A 13833-nucleotide genomic window follows, 5' to 3' on the forward strand; every position below is an offset into this window, starting at 1 on the left:
TTCAATACTCTTAATCTGAGTAAAAAATTACTGAATAAATACAACAGTTTTCACGTACTGAGAAAAAAACAAACCCAAACCAAACCACCCTACCTTATGAAAATCTCTGCTGGTAAGAGCAATGCTGAGAGAATTGCAATAAATCAACTCTCCGTACTGAAGAAACAAAATAATCTTTTCCAACATCAGAAAAGGCAGACAACTTTTTGTGTCACTTACTTGTTAGCTTTGAAGAAGATATAAACAAAGCATTAAACCAGACTACCAGCTTCCCCAAAAGGTCATACCTGCCAGCAACATATCTCAGGGGGGTGAATTTCACAGCAGATCATGAGCAAACCTCTGCTGTAAACATCAAAGTCCCTTCAGATGTTAAAACCAAAAATTGTTGTGGACTTTGTAGAATTATGAACACCTAACATGAAACTGTCAGGTTCGTGCCTGTCAGGTTAGCAGTGCATCATGGTAGTGAGTACCAGTAGTGCTGCTGTAATTGTGCTCTCTCTGATGTACTCCTAAAATTCCAAAGATTTTAAGCTAAGCCAACTCCACCCTGGTCTGCAGCCTGTTTAGGCAGCTGCTTGAGAATACCCATTCCACCTCTGCCTGTGATGCTCCTGCATTAGGGAGCAGCATCTGGCAGGGCCATGCCTTCAAGAAAAATGTAGGAGTGAATAGAAGGATTGAGGCTGGAGGCTGTAGAGAGCAGGTAGGAAAGCTGCATCATCCTCCTCTTCTGCCTCAGCAGTTCATGCAGGTCCTGGGTCCAAAACATGAAAGAAGAGATTCCTTTCATCTTCACGCTAGACCTTTCTTCTCTTCTTGAAGAAAAGACCTTACCCACATTACATTCCCTGGTAAAAATATGAAAGAATAAAAGCTGTGCAAAATTCATTTTTGAGGACTATTGACTATCACTTCTCCCTATGAATTCCTTTGTTACTGTTTTTTCAGAGAAGATTTTAAGCTGTCTGTCTGATAACTCTTGATTTTAGAAATTTAATGCAATTTTTCTTCAGAATAAGTGGTGTGATTTGTTCACTTGGTTTATTTACATCTCACAGTACTGTAAATCATCACAAGACACACCAGGCTCCTTGAAATCTTTGAGGAAATTCTCTTTATAGAGACCATATTGAGAACAGGGAGCAAGACTAGAAAAGACATCTGAGTTTTCAAATAATTTAGTGACACAGCCAATGTAAACCCATGAAAGGAAAGGATGTATCAGTTGTCAAAACTCCATTATCTGAACTACCTCTTTCTAAGCTAAGGTTAAAGATTCCATCTTGACCAGCAGATAAATGGCTATTTTATAAAAAGTCTAACTTCTGGTTTGGCTCAGAAAACTAGAACTTAGTTTATTTTTCCATCCAAATTTCTCATAATAAGAAGTTAATGTAATTAACTTTCTTCAGTCATACAGAAGAAAATACTCAAAGACACTCAGACAATTCCCACTTTTCTCAGTGTTTCAAGGATATGTGCAGTTTCCTAAGCACATGGTGAAAGAGGTTATGCAAAAATCTTATTATAAAGTTAGAAGCAGTAGCTTTTAGAGTCAGTGTCTAACCAATAGCTGGTTTTCCTGGGATATTTCAATTAGGAGAAGAAAATGATATTAGATTTGAAGCAGTGCTAGTATCTTTTAAGGAGCTCTACTTAGAACAGAAACAATACTGCTAAATTCCAGCAATGAAAAGCACAGATGTAATAGAAGTGTTGCACCTTTAATGTGGTTGGAACAATAAAAGAAGTCTTTGTCTCCTACTAAGTTCTGAGGCTGACACATGCATCAAAAAATGTAGAAAATCCTTCTCTCTTGGATATACAATGAAACAAACACTTAGTCTGAAGCCACCTCCACCCCAAAGCCCATTGTTCCCAAGACAGACCTTTGTAGTTTTCTGAAGCTCCTTTATTTGGGTTTTTATTTATGGAAGTACAACCATAGCTCTCTCTTTCAGCTACCTCAAAACCAGGCAGAGTTCCTTAGTTCTGGTGAAAGATAAATCCAGCAAGTTTTATACTTTTGTTCCAGTAGTCCTAAATGGGAAACACCTAAATCATCTATCCAAACAAAGAGAAATAATTTTACAGACTATCAATGCTGAAAAAACCCCACCCTGTTATATATATAATATATTTATGTACATATATATGTAGTATTTTTTGGAAGTGTTTCACTTTGTCAAAATTCAGTTCCTGTCCAAATTACTTTTTTGAGTGTGTTCCAAGCCCCATGGTAGTTTTTCTTTCAGGTACCCAAGACAGGCCATACTCACATAGCCCTGATGAAACGCTACAGTCTCTGTAAAAATTGCTAGCTGGAAGGTATTCTTTCCCTACCATTCACTATTTTATTGCACTTTTTCTCTTTACTAGAAAATCCTGCACCAATATTTCCAACTTTCCATGGAGAAGAAGTAAAAAAGGACATGTCAAGATGTCATATCCCACAAGACTCTTAAATTTGGGATTTTTTTTTTCTTTAGAGATTTTCCAAAAGGGAAAATGAGACAGATATTTTTAGTATATGTCCAGATGTAAATACTGGACTACACTTCATATAAAAAATTCTTGTTTTCTATAGATTATCTAGGAAAAAAAAATGAGCATGGCATTTAATAGGCAGTAAAAACTATGATCATGGTTAATATTTCCATTATTCAAGCAAAGCCTTGAAAATTCAGGATCCATAAAACCTCACAGTTTTCAGATCTGTGTTTAAATTTAACTGACATGACAATCTCTGCAGATTTCACTCGCTGGTGCCAATTCCAGTTTCACAGCCTTTTGGTATTTGAATGGATAAGAAGCAGACAATATTTGCATGCAGCTGCAGTCCAGCATGCCCCTTCTCAAAAATACCTTTGCACTTTGACAGCTACATGTTGCAATAAAACTCAAAGTGGCACCGTATATGGGCCCTCCTCCCCTCTACCACACTGTCTTTGTCAACACAAGTACTGCCCTTCCTGCGCCTATAGCTCTAGATGAACCTGTAGGCTTCAAACCCTATAGATATCACAGAATATTCTGAGTTGGCAGGGACCCACATGGTCACTGAGTCCAGCTCTTAATAAACACCATGCTCTAACTAACTGAGCCAATCCCAACCTGTATTTTTCCTTTTTGGGGGCAAGGTTTTATTTATCTAGAAATATTGAAATGTTTTAGAGCCATTCTATCGAGGTTATCTATTTTTAACTTGTCATGTACAGCAACCAGCTCGTCTGTCTGTGTTAGCTACTTTTGCCTCATTCCTTATAAATTTACTTTAACTCACACTTCCCCCAGAAACCCTGAGATCCTGATGGGATGGTGAACTTGATGACAATTGCCTGAACCAAGAAATCTCCTAGGCTCACACAATCTAATGAATTATATCAGTTTCTTTAAATTTATGTTGGAAAAAATCCACTTCCTGATATAAGTGCTCTGTCAGATAACCTTAGAAGAAATTCTGATTGCAGAGGTGATGGGACCAGTGATAGGCTGTAGCCAAATACAACTTCATTCTACAACTGGGCAGTGCTTAATTGAACAGTGGCTCTATCACTCTGTGAAAGCAGCATGAATCAAAATCAAATCAGGTGTATCTAGGAGTAGCCCTAGATCAGAGTTTGAATTTTCAAGGACATCTAAAGAAAACAGCTGCAAAAGCAAGGACATCTGTGAAGTAGATTAGCTGGCTTATCATGGGGTGCCTAAACACAAACCTTTCTAACATCCGTACCAGCCATCTGTTCCTCAGCCATTCCAGCCTGCTCCTGACTGTCACACACAAAGCTGGAGGGTGGCCAGCTCTATTTAATCATGCCTTATATCAAAAACCTTCTTATCCAACCTTTTCCCATCTCTGCCAGTGCTTCACTGCACGTGTGCTGTGAGCATTTAACAGTGAGCTCTGCAGAGAAAGTCCCAGACCACCATTTTGTATGGATCCATCCAGCTCACCCAGAGTGCCCCAGGACATATCTGTGGAATCTCACTGCTAACAGGAATGGTCTTCATTAGTGGTAGCTGACTTGACAGTTTGTTCAGTAGCAAATTTTAACCTGCCACACATGCACTCTGGCAAATAAGTCATGACAAGATTGTTGTAGAGCCTGCATTCATTCCTCTGTGGTCTTCTCTCAATGCTGGTGACAATGACTACAACAAACTAAAAATCTGGCTCAACAGGACATATATTAAGCCAAAAATAAGACAAGAGTTGCTTGAAATCACACCAAACCAGCTTTAGCAACTGATGGAAGATACGAAATTGAATTTATACAGACACAGCAATCAGTTTCCATTTTCCTTATTAAAGACTGCTTTTGCTTCCCATGCACTGCTAAAGGAGCACAGGTTCTGGACAATGGTCTGAACTATCTTTGCAAGCTGTTTGATCGATCTTATCTCAGTTATAGCAGTGCCATTACACTAATGAAAACTGGTAACAGGGAAGTATTAAAGCAGATAAAATGTTTATGTGAATACAATGAAGAGAAGTTCAATTGCAGTGAATGCAAATGTAACCCACTAGCTAGTCTGGTTACCATATATTGGATAAAATCTTTACTTGTGGCCATTCTAAGTTCCTCTTATTTAGTAGGTGCTGACTCAAAAACCAGTTGTAATACAATTGTGCTTTCATGTGCATTATTTAATGAGGATTTAGAAGTGTCACACAAAGCCATTAGCAATTAGTAAAGTATTAACAAGACAGTAAAAGACAAATGTATTCAGATCTTGCATATTTGAAAACAGATAAAAAATGTTTTTATCTCCTACATGCCTATTTCTGTGTACAACCAGAGGTGCCACAAGCCTGTCCCTGATTTCAGGGTAAGCCAAGGAACTGAACTGCATGTATAGGGCTGACATAAAGATTTTATGTCCTTTCCACATCCATAGGTTATGATGCTAGACTTGATGTAAAGATGCATATCATCTGCACCCAGAGAAAGAGGGAAATAAAATCCAGAAAGATTTTACAAAATTACAGATTTCTGGGAAATAAATCCCTGTCCTCAAGGTAAGAACCTGATTGTTCCCTACAGTCATAATTTGGAGTGATCATATGACTTTGTAGCAAGGCAGCCAAGTTAAGTCTGTAAACAAAATTAATGTGCAGTGTCAAATGAGACTTCTCCAGTTCAGAAATGTCAAAAATTTCCCAGTATCATAATCTGTTACAATAACATTAAATCTTTGGAAAATAGCTTGGGGAAGAGAGATGTTTCAAAATAAGAGGTGTTTCAGAAGGCTGCAGATAGAATGCTATTTTCTGCCAATCACCTTTGCACATCTGTTCAGCCCTGCTGCGCACATTTCCAAGCTGCATGACAGCAGACACAATTTCCTCCCTTTGACAATTCCCCCTCCTCACATGCTGCCCTTCCTGACCCAGAGACAGCAGAGATCCCAGCTGTAGGGAGCTGGTTCTCTCCAGCACTTGGACGTGTTAGGGACAGTAGAGGCTTGACTATTGCAGGCTGTTGGGACTCAGGTCAGGGCTTTTCTGAACCACCTGGAGAGCTGATATCAGTGAGTACCTAGGTGGAACAATTATGGTAGAACTGGCACCTTAAATTTTTCTCTTTTCAATACTCCAAATGCTGGCATGCCACCAAACATTCTGCATTCTTATTTTGTTTTGCCCCTTTTCAGTTCATCATACACACACAAGCAGAATACATATTTATGGATTTTATTGCAAAGGACTGCAACCCCAGCTGAACATTACAAGAGCCTTTGCACTTCATGCTGTCCTCAGAAACAGGAAAAGGTCTCTGCTGGGTGGGTAACACCACTTTAAGAAGTGTCTTTATAAATTTACCCTAAAGACACAGAGATGCAGTCAGACTGCTTATTAGACCTTTGACAGACACTGAAAGGACATTTACTGCATATGAAGATTAGATAAGATGTTCTTTGTCAAGTTTTTTCTTTTCTGTGTAAGTGGATAGGATGAAAGACAGGAAGTTTCTCTAGTCATATATTTTTATACAGCAGATTAGAGAGGAGTTAGTTCCGAATTTCCACTTAAAATGTCTCTTGGAATGCATGGCTAATTTCCTGCAGACATGATTCTGGGGCTTTTATGTAGACTTCCAATAAATCTCTCAAAAATCTGTCCAAATAACTTTCAGGCATAGGATTTTTTCCCTTCCTTTTATTTTTTTTATGCTCTCTTTTTGAATATAGACATCAAGGTAAATTCACAAAGAGGAACTTACTGTGGTGTTCTAGATAATCACTTTTTGCAGAGACTTTCTGAAGAATGATAAATGCAATCAATAGAATGTAGAAGACCTCCATAACAGCACTCATTAACACTGAACTTATGAGAAAAGTAGATGAGCTTCCATACTAAACAACTGCATTAAGGGTTGGGAAGCCTGTGGTTCTAGGCATGTTAATTTTGTCCTCGAAGACCATAATGAAATAGAGCTACAATACGGAAATGTCATGAACCATCTACACAGCTTCACTGTGTGAATCCCATGATAATGTTTTCATGGCATTCCCCAGACTGTATTCCTGTGAAACATTATGGTCAGTCCAATTGAGTTGAAACCACATTGAGAGGAAAATCAGACACCTGAAAATGAGGGTGCTTTCTGTGGTATACACTTTCTGTTTCTCTCCAATATTCAGAATTGTTGTGATCTCTCCCTACTTTTCCTTTGGTATCCACTTCCCTTTTTAGTTTCCTACTTTGGATTGTCCTGACATTGTAAAATTTGGTGAAGAACAGTTCCCTATTTTATTTATCGACTCTCTTCAAAATTTTGTAAGCTTTTATCATATTTCACTACACTCAACCTATCACTGCATTGCAGCATTCAGCTCTGAAGGGTGGAATCCCAGTGGGTTTAATCCCTCTACAGAGGGCAGCTGCTGTATCCTTGAAGTGTTTTTAGTTGAAATCAGCACCTTGACTTCACTGTCCCAGAGACTGAAGATCAGAGCTGCACATAATAATAATTTTAAAAGGGTGTACATGATTTTGTACAATGCAAAGATTACTTCTCCAGTTTATGTCATTCCTTCACAAAACCTTCTTATCCTTTTTGTCTGCCATTTTAAATGGAACAAAAAGTGCCGAGGATTTTAAGTGCTGACATTTTGTATTTGCTGTTTCCTTCATTTGACAAGATGTCCAAGTCTTACACACAGAACTTTCTACCATTATATTCTTCTTGTCTTTCTCATTGAGGCCCTCAATATTTAATTGGCTTTCTTTTTTAATTTCTGGATAAATTTGATTTTCTCTTTAATTATGGCTTATATTTTACCTGGCCTCATGTAGAAACATAGCCCTACTATAAGTCGAGGTCCAGTAGAAGAAAAAGAAAGAGAAAGGGAAGAAAGGAAAACATTTAGAATACTAACACATTTCCTGCAACACAGGCTTTCTTTAAATAGAGCTTATGCAAATGTCATTGTCAAACACACAATGGCAACATATTTATTTCTCAATTCACAGATCTAGAAGATAAATATGTCTTCACGTTTGTTAAAAAGTGAAGAAGTTAAAAAACAACAGTTCATCTTACAGGCATATTAAATTAATTTTATTTTCTGCTAAGTTGTTGTCTACAATAAAACTCTATAATTTTCTGCAGGTTAAAGACTGTTTCTTTTTATTTTACTATCAATTACTGCCATAATAAATAAGACTGCAATACACAAATATGAAAATTTGAGGAATTTTATTTGAAAAACAAAAGTTGTCACAATATTTTTAAAGAAAAATAGTTTTTCTTAAGTATTCCAAAGATTCCAGATATGGTAATATATACTAAAGTCCTTCTTAGTGGCATAAATGTATTTAATATTTTGATAATAAGGCAAATTTGTCTTTTCACACATACATTTGCTTTTTAGTCTTTTTATTTCAAATTTTTGACCAGTAGGTGTGAAGCAGACTAGTAAAGATCCTGTAAAAGGCACTTGTCACAGAATTTCAAGTTACATGTTCACGGGCCAGAGACTCTTAGTGCCTGAGCCTAGTGAATAAGATGAGTGATATATATTCCATGCACCTTTAAAGATATGTGCATGCTATATGGTTACAACCATTACTATTCAGAATTTGGTGTTTAGTGGCCTCTTGATGTGACCCTAAAATTGCAAAGTTATTAAAGCATGTATTGCAAAGTACATGATCAAATTGCTGAAATATAACATGTTCAATATATCTGTTGGCGTCCTGTGGTTGGGATGTTGCAAACGTCCAAAAAGCAAACAGCTGTTGAACCTTTGTTGTATGCTTCATTAATGGAAAAATATATTATATTTTCATGTAAAAATTTGCTGATCTGGGCCTCACTGAGTTGTGAGCTATCTCCAAAAAGGAAAACAACTGTTATCAATCAGCTTTACTTGATAATTGGATGGTCCAAATAATCGTTTTCCATAGATCAAATAAGGAACTGGCAGAGGTGTTAGTGGTTGGTTTATGACTTAATTTATCATTTTGTATTTTTGAAATTCTGATCATGTAATTTGCATGAAATGAGGGTGAAATGAGAGTGGCAGTGACAAAATTTATTCCAGTTGTGTTTGACTTCAAAGGAAAATTTGGAAATCTGCTGTTTACTTTTCCAGGCCTCCGAGAGATCAACTCATTGCTTCTCAAATAGCAAAGTATTTTCTCACCTCAATAGTCTCTAGGTACCAAAAAAAAGTAATTTTGAGTCACAAGCAGCTGCTTAAATTGGTCAGGAAGGAGCAATTCCATGCAGATGGGAACTGGAGTGAACTGCACAGACACGGAGAGTTTCTGCCCTTGATAAACTTCCAGAATTATCCCGGTTCCTTTCAAAGCCATAGATTATTGCCTTGTCCTAAATGCTTTTAATCTCTATTGGAACCATTTCATGCTGTTCTGCCTTTTTCCTGGGATACTCCCCAAATGGGTTGCTATTCTTGCATACCAGCTATGGCTTCATACTGCACTGAAATGTTTTGAGAACTCTGTCTTCTCTTTCTGTCCAAGCAGGATTTCTATTCCAAATCAACAAATTTTAGAGATAAGATTTACTTGAAAATAAATGTGGTCCTCATGTGGTCTCACAGGAACTCAGCAATATTCCTTACTATAAGCTTATGCCTGAAATTATAATTAATTCAACCTAGCCATAGAGATGCTTGATGCACAGATGGAACATACAAGTGCTGAACCGAAAAAATATGAATTTGATGACATGTCCTTTTTGGGAACTGATAACAATCTATATGATACACTGATAACATGGTCTCTCTATGAAATACATGGCAAATCTGATAGTCATTTACCATGCCATGGTTTTTTAAATCCCTATGTTGGCATACAGAAACTTGAAATATCCTCCATTAAGTGAAAATAAAGGAAAAATACTCTTAAAAGCAAAAAGCCAGGAACTTTACCCTTTACTGGTGACCTTTAAAGACAGAACTAATAAGCAGTTCTGAAAGAGCAGCACTCAGGTAACCCCAGTGGTCCTCTCTCTTAAATGTCATTCGAGGAAAAAAAAAAATCACAGTATATTTCCAGGTTTATAGAATAAAGCTACCTCTAATATTATGTTCAGGTTAATTTTCTGCTACAGAAATACGACTATATCATTGTTGTTAAATACATCTGATTCCAGAGGCCCTCTATATTTTCTAATTTAGAGGCATCCTTTTCTATATATGCTCACTCAAAGCAAATGCAAACTCTCTACCTTGGAGAGTTTAAATGTTATTTAATTTGTTCTTTGTGTAAAAATGCTGATTTATTTATTAGATGACCAGTTTTTAACAACTGCTTGTAGATTTGATATTTGAGTTATATGATTTTTACACAACAATCTAAATATTTACCTGTATTACCCAGGGGAATCAGAAAGTGAAATTTGGATTTTTATGATGTGCTGACTGCTCTGATAGTGGCACTGATTTCTCATGTACGTTAACACCCACACTGTGGGGGGCTTTATTTCAGTCTGGCCTTAAACTATGACATGAAGTCAGCAGTCCTTGTATCTGTAAATCCTTCAGAAGCAGAGCTAGATTTGTATTGATTTGCTTTCCCATTTAGGACCTTCTCTGCATAAATACATTTCAGTCAAAGAATTGTCAATAAACTCTTTAATATTCATTATCTGAAGGTTAGAATTGTGACAAAATCTTCGGCTAATGATGATCTGGTTCAGTTTAGATTGCAAATTCACTTATAAAAAACTTATACAGTTCTGCATTTTTGGTGCTTTCATTCAGAGGCCAAATTGGGCTCATCAACTTCTAATTTAGCTTCATTAATAAGCACCCCAGCTCAGGTACTGGGGTGCTTATTAATGAAGCTGAATTAGAAGTTGATTGGGTGCACAGAAAATGCAGGCTAGCTGTAGGCATGGCTGCATGCATGTGAGAAGTGCACAGAGAGGCACATTTTATTTTTCCTCTTTCCTGCAAATTTCCCAGGAAGTACAGAGATGTGCCATGTTCTGGGCACTTTGGCTTTCTCTTGGGTCCTCCAAGTAACATGCAAAAATCATCATGAAAAATGCCCAATTGAAGCCAGTGATGGAGATGTAGGGTAGATAAAGGGATTTTTTCAACATTTGAGTAGCTGGGGAAGAAAACAGAACAACATGTCTACCCATCTTATGTTCTACAAATATCATGGGCACAAATCCTTTAGGCTTGGAGCTGTAACCATCAAAGAAATTTCAGACACATTGGTGAAGAGTAAAAAAATGTTTTTGTTTGGCAGGAACATTGGCAAGGTCCCTGCTTTAGCTGAAGAGAAAATCTTGTGTTGTTTGTAAAAATTTTTTGCCTGGATTGCTTTTGTTTTAAGGGAATAAGTAGCCCCTGGAGTAAAAGATGTGATAAGAGACTAAATTTGGATCCCCAATTGCAGACAGCTGTTAAATAAGTCACAAGTGAAATGACTTTGGCATTGCTTACTCTTGAAAACAGATACAAGCTGAACATTCAACATGCCTGACTTCAGCACCTAATTTTTCACTCCATCTCTGTTTTCTGTAAGTCCTTAAACAGAACAACTTCAATTTTAAATCTGTTGTCTAGTGCCAGGAATTGATTGAAAAAATATGGTTTAAAATAATGCTCTCTAGGTATATTTTTAACAGTAGAAAGTATCTTAAAAATAAAGCAACTATTATAACATGAAGTACGTTTTAATAGAATTCCTCTGAATATTTTTGAAAACTAACATCTTCATAATCTGTTGAAATTATTTTCTCCTAAATCATGTATTATCTGTGTCCCTTATTGATATATTTTGATGCTTTCTGAGTTGCAAAAATGCCAATTTTAGAACCATACAAGATAAAATATAAGTGCTTACAAATAAAATTATATTTGCATGTACATAATTTTTTAATTTAGGTAACTTGAATTGCTACTGGAGCACAGCCTGTGGGCTGAGCACCACCACCACCATTGGCCTATGACTTCTTAATTGGGTTTTCATCTTTCCTTTGTCTCCTTCTTTGGTCTTGCTGGCCATGAATACTTCAGCTATATGTGAGGCTGAGTAGCTCCATTCAGTTTCAAGTCCATCTTGACCAAATCCTTCAGCGTCAATCTGACAGACGGTAGTTGAGTGTGCAGGGAATTTACTTAGGATCTGTGAGATCTCTGTTCTACTCATTACTCTACCCCAGGTGGCCACTGGAAAAATTGCTTGTTCCCAGTATGAGAAACAAGGACAATAACCTTTCTTGCACACCAGTGGACATGCAGGCAGGGAAGATATTCAAAGATAGTTGCCTTCCCAAACCCAGTTTAGAGTCCTTTACCCAAATAGTCACAGACAGTGGTGGGAACAATTGGGAACAGATAACCTGTGCTCAGAGGACAAGATCGGAGAATCAAGGTCTTTGGAAGTCCAAAATATATTCCCAAACCCTAAAAAGTATAGTTTTAGCTATTTCAGAAGTGATGGGTTTTAGGACAGTGGCACAAATTCAACCAGTGGACCGGCAGTGCTGTCCTCTGAGGGAGCGCCTTTCAGAGCAAGTGAGTAACACCTCTGGCAGTGGTTTTACACAAGAACACAGATGTGGCCAGATGCCTTTTCTGAGTGAAACCCACTGAGGAACTGGAAGCCTTATCTTCTTCAGTTGTGCCCACTTGACTCCTTCTTGTCAATGAATCCCTTCCCCTCATCAAACTTGTCTTGTCTTTCAGGGGATTTGACCTTTCTGAATTATACAAAGAGCTCTTGTGTAACAGCCCTTATATCAGTGTGTTTACCATCTGTTCTCCTTTTCTGAATGCAGACATGTGTTACTGTTTATCCACTATGTGTCACCAGTTTACTACAACAAATTCATTCAAGTGGAAATCAGGTCAAGGTGAAATTTATTTCAGGCACTTTTGTTCCACTTCATTTTACAGTTCACCACATGCTAATCATATGAATTCTGAACAAGGATCAAAAAAATCCCAAATAAAATTACATTTCTGGCTTCTGACTGACATTTTCAATGGATTGTTTCATTCACCTTTTGGAAAACCTCATCCTGTACTTGGCTTCACTGGAAAACTTAGCTGCTGGAAATTTTAGCAGATCGTTGGACAATATGGAAGGTGAAAGCTGAATGCTTAATGAAAAGCTAAAAAAATGAAGGTATATTTGTCTTTTAACACTGTATAGTGGGAAGGGAAGTTGTATAATTCCCATCCTTTCCTCATGTGTACTGAATGCAAGGAACATAATGCAAAATCCTAAAAAAAAATCAATACCCACTGTGCAAGAACTTGCCACCACCCTAAAGATTATGCAGATTTTAATCTGATTCTCTGGAAACCAGTCTGCATGTAGCCTTTGTGTTATTGAGCGATACAATATTGTTACATAGAACAATTATTACTAATTATAATTCTGTGAGGGTGGGGCATGCATATGGGTTCAGAAGTGAGATGACTTCAGAGGATGTGTAAGAGCAGACACTGATTACCCTGGGCCTCCACGACTGCTTGCTGCTGGGATGAGGTATGTTGCCCTTTAGACCACAGAGAATAACCCAAGACATTTACTTGGATTGTGCAAATTTGCCTTAGCTATGGAAATTTCATAAACTGCTTTCCCCAGAAAAAGCAATTTTGCAGACCTCAAAGTGCATACCAGAGCTATTACCACTGTGCTTGTGCAAAGAATCCCTTCCTCTTTACATAAACATAAATTACTTGTTTCTGTAGACCCCTGAGAAAGTTTAAATCTCGTCAAGATTCAAGACATGGAAATTTAGTGAGTGAACAAGCTTTTGCCTTAAAATATGCATTTCTTTCACATGATTATATTTCTCAGTATTAACATTTCTAAAGCAGTCCATTCTTATCAAGGAAAAAAAGGATTCTTGCAAAATGTTTGCAATTTCTGCTCACTCATTTTATTACCATTTCAGATGTGTTTCATGACCTTTTATTAACAGTCATGTTCTAGTGTGCAGGTCAAAGCAAATAAAAGTTTTTTAGTTCTTTTTTAAAAGTTCTTTTAGCAAATAGAAGTACATGACATCAACCTCAATAACAGCAAATGGAGTCCTCAGCCACGAAGACAGATGCACTTTCCTCTCTCCTTTTCTCCCTCTCTTCTCCATAAGTAGGCTGGTCTATGGTAAGATTGAGCAAGGATTCATTTCTCTGAGTAAATATATTCTCATAGATTAGTTTGGTGTAGGAAACGAACTATGGTTGTAGAAGGTGTTGATAAACTTATTGGGACATAATGTAAATTCATTGGAAATATGGGCTAATAACATTAATTCATATAGTACAAAGACTCCCAGTTTTGCTGATTTGCACAAGTGCTGAATACTTTCACAGAGCTGTGTC

This window comes from Passer domesticus, chromosome 1, assembly GCF_036417665.1.
Source record: "Passer domesticus isolate bPasDom1 chromosome 1, bPasDom1.hap1, whole genome shotgun sequence".
Lineage (NCBI taxonomy): Eukaryota > Metazoa > Chordata > Aves > Passeriformes > Passeridae > Passer > Passer domesticus.